This window comes from Malus domestica, chromosome 14 (genome assembly GCF_042453785.1).
Source record: "Malus domestica chromosome 14, GDT2T_hap1".
NCBI lineage: Eukaryota > Viridiplantae > Streptophyta > Magnoliopsida > Rosales > Rosaceae > Malus > Malus domestica.
The window spans coordinates 6,469,436-6,473,291 of record NC_091674.1 but is presented as its reverse complement, the minus strand read 5'-3'; the positions used below and the strand labels follow the sequence as shown (position 1 = coordinate 6,473,291).

The window sequence follows — 3,856 nt, the reverse complement described above, 5'->3', positions numbered from 1 at the left end:
AGCAGTTGAGGATGAGTACTCGAGAGCAATGCTAAGTAAGCAACCAGGCAAAGGCTCCAGGCAGTCAGTTCCAAATTGGAGGTTTGATTTCAGGTTCCGACTGACTGCTCTCTTTCTCCTTGTCCTGCAGGTGTAGACAAGGACAAAGACAAAGACAGGGAGAAAGCATGATATGGGATACTCTTGCTTTCGACCCTGATGATATGAGATACTCTTGTTCTTGGTGTGGCTTATTTGCTGAGGTATTATCGGGGGGAAATAAAGCTGAGTATTTCGAGAGGTTATGTTGAGGGTGCCTTTTCGAATGCGAGAAAGGGTTGAGCATTTTTGCAGGTTTTTCTGTCCGTTGAGGAGGGAGGTCAATGTATATAGGGATTTCCCAATAACAAGTAGTAATGCTATTCCTTTACCCTTCTTGGTCACAGCAATGTAGTGGGAGCTGCCAGCTTCACGTGTTTTAATTTTGTCAGAGCACTTTGAAAAAGTGGTATGTGGTATCTGGAAAGCTGATGTTACGTGTGAAGATTACAGACAAGCTTTATCTAAGGAAATTTGGCTCTCGAAGTTCTGAGAGTTGTGCCTCTTCGGTTTTCGAACAAGCAATCCCGTCGAGGATCTGACTCTCGAGATTCGGAAAGCGGTGCTACTCCGGTTTTTTAGAAAGTAATTATGTTGGGAGTCTTTTCTCGAATGTGAGTAAAGGTTGGACGTTCTTGCCAACCTGTCTTGCCGCAAAACACGGAGGTCGACACACATAGGGACTTTCCAGTTGTCAAGCAGTGGTGCTGTTCCTTTACCCTTATGGGTAATAGTAGGGTAGCTGGAACTTCGAAATTCTCGTGCCTAAACTTTGTCAGAGATCTTTGACAAAGTTATATGTGGTACCCGAGGAGTTGATGGTGCATATGGAGAGCGGTGATTGAACAGTAAGATTCACGTGCTTTCTACTTCACCAGAAATCTTCGACAGAGTGCCCGTAATTTCCGCAAAGCTGATTGTGCATGTGACAGGTGCTGACGAGGCTGAAAAAGCAGGTGCTTCTTCGATTTCTGAGATCGGCCCTCGTGGTCTCTGAGCAGCCCAGCTTTTGAGAAAGCAAACGCCTCTTCGATTTCTGAAGCTCCGTCGAGTGCAGATTTTTATAGAGGCTGACATTAAGTTCCACAGCACACTTGAATCTCTACCAGTAGAAGCTCATTTCTTGCACTTCTAAGATCTTGATTTGTCTGACCTCTTCCTTCTTCAACACATTTGAAAATGTCTGGACCCTCCGACCGTCGTTTTGACTTGAACCTTGGAGAAGAGACAGCCACGCCTTCTCCAGACAACATATGGCGCCCATCCTTCATATCCCCTACTGGTCCTCTTACCGTTGGGGATTCTGTGATGAAGAATGATATGACCGCTGCAGTAGTGGCCAGGAACCTTCTCACTCCCAAAGATAACAGACTACTTTCCAAACGGTCTGATGAGTTGGCTGTTAAGGACTCTCTGGCTCTTAGTGTTCAGTGTGCAGGTTCTGTGTCTAATATGGCCCAACGCCTATTTGCTAGAACCCGCCAAGTTGAATCATTGGCTGCTGAAGTGATGAGTCTCAAACAGGAGATTAAAGGGCTCAAGCATGAGAATAAGCAGTTGCACCGGCTCGCCCATGACTATGCTACAAACATGAAGAGGAAGCTTGACCAGATGAAGGAATCTGATGGTAAGGTTTTACTTGATCATCAGCGGTTTGTGGGTTTGTTCCAAAGGCATTTATTGCCTTCGTCCTCTGGGGCTGTGCCTGGTAATGAAGCTTCAAATGATGAACCTCCAATGCCTCCTCCTTCTGGGGTTTTGTCAAGTACTGAGGCTCCGGATAACCACCCTCCGGTGCTTTCTCTTTCTGGGGCTCTACCGACTGCTGAGACTTCCTCTAAGCAACCTTTGTGAAGGCTCCCTTTTGTTTGTTTATTTTGACTCATGTATATGTACATATTTGTGGCTTATCGAAAATATTAATAAATAAGCTTTGCTTCATTTCAACATATTGTGTTAAATACACCAAAGCCTTCTTCATAAAGTTCTTTGAATTTTTGCTTTTGTTGAAACCTGTATTGTTGAAGCTTTGTAAGTGAAGCATGTAGTTTGAGGTAGTGTTCCCTTAATTTCCCGAGTGAGGAAAACTTCTCGGTTGGAGACTTGAAAAATCCAAGTCACTGAGTGGTTGTGAGACTGCCGAGTATCAAGGTGCAGTAGCATATGGTGGGAGTCCCCCAAGTCTTCAGGCGAAGAGAGTTGCCGAATGAGGTGTCTCGCGTGTTACTAATTTGTCAAAGTAACGAATCCTTGTTTCGATGTCACACATTCGTATATGCTTTATCTAAAAATATTTCCAACTTTTGTGTGTTTGATGCTGCATGCTATTGACTAGACAAGATCAAGTGCAATTAGTAGCTTTTCTCTCTTTTTCATCTTTTCTTTGGTGGAATTGCTTTTCGTTTCCACTAATCAGCCTGAGTGGATGCAAGATAACACCTTTCTCTATAGCTCAGATTGCAAAGTCGTCTTCATGAAAGTTTTTCCTTATCTTGTGAACTACAACATATCCAAATTTGAGATCCATCGGAGTAGTACAACTTCAGAAATTCAAGTATGATGAGTAACTGTTCATCAATGTTCTGTTAATCCGTCAGACTTGTTGTGAGCTTCGAAACTCCATTTTCTCTTGTTCAGATCAACATACTTTCTTCATCGAAGTTGTTCCTTAACTTGTGAACTACAACATATCCAAATTTGAGGTCCTTCTGAGCAGTATAACTCCAGAAATCCAGGTATGATGAGTGACTGTTTATCATTTGTCTGTCAACCCGTCAGATTTGTTGTGAGCTTTGAAACTCTATTTTCTCTTGCTCAGATCAGCATGCTTTCTTCATTGAAGTTGTTCCTCAGCTTGTTAACTACAACATATCCAAATTTGAGATCCCTCGGAGCAGTATAACTCCAGAAATCCAGGTATGATGAATGACTGGTTATTATTTTTCTGTCAACCCGTCAGATTTGTTGTGAGCTTCGAAACTCCATTTTCTATTGTTCAGATCGGCATGCTTTCTTCATTGAAGTTGTTCCTCATCGTCTCTTTCATAACATATCAAACATTCAGAATGAACTAATGGTTAAATATTTCCAGATCTTCGAAACATCACAGCAGCTTCGAAATCTGCAAGAATCCGACTGTCATGTTTGGAGCTTCAACACTTTAATTTCCGTCGCTCAAACAGAAATGGTTCCTTCTTGAAAGTTGTTCATATGCTCAAGAACTATAGGGTGTCCAAAATTCAGCTCCATTGGAGAAGAGCAGAGGTTGCAGAAATTTGATAGATGAAAGGAGGCGAAAGAGGGAGAGAGAGAAAAAGTCTCTTGGGTTGGATTTCTATTTTGGGGCAGATTCCAATTTTTGTAGCACCTTCATTATTGATGAATTGCTTGTACTTTTGTCCATTATGAAACTTGGGACTTTGGCTTGTTGTTGGATCTATTATAATATGTTTGGGAACATATATAAGTGAATAAATAAGAAGGAAAATTTTGGGCCCTTGTGGGTGTAAAACAAAAAATGTTTATGTTTACCCAAGTGTTTTTGTACAAGTTCAAGGGCATCTTGGGTTTTGTGTTGAAGCTTTGTAGGTGAAGCTTTGGTGTTGAAGCTTTGTAGGTGAAGCTTTGTAGATGAAGCTTTCTAGGTGAAGCTTTGATGGTGAAGCTTTGTAGATGAAGCTTTGTAGATGAAGCTTTCTAGATGAAGCTTTCGAGGTGAAGCTTTGATGGTGAAGCTTTGTAGATGAAGCTTTCTGGGTGAAGCTTTGATGGTGAAGCT

The 3,856-nt window shown here is 42.0% G+C and overlaps 1 long non-coding RNA gene across 1 annotated transcript; it reads left to right on the top strand.

Moving 5' to 3' along the window:
* Positions 1 to 2,299: 2,299 nt before the first annotated feature.
* LOC139191606 (uncharacterized) lies at positions 2,300 to 3,574 on the top strand. The gene is made up of 3 exons (XR_011575702.1): positions 2,300 to 2,813; positions 2,897 to 2,994; positions 3,170 to 3,574. It is a non-coding gene; the product is annotated as an uncharacterized lncRNA (long non-coding RNA).
* Positions 3,575 to 3,856: the final 282 nt, after the last annotated feature.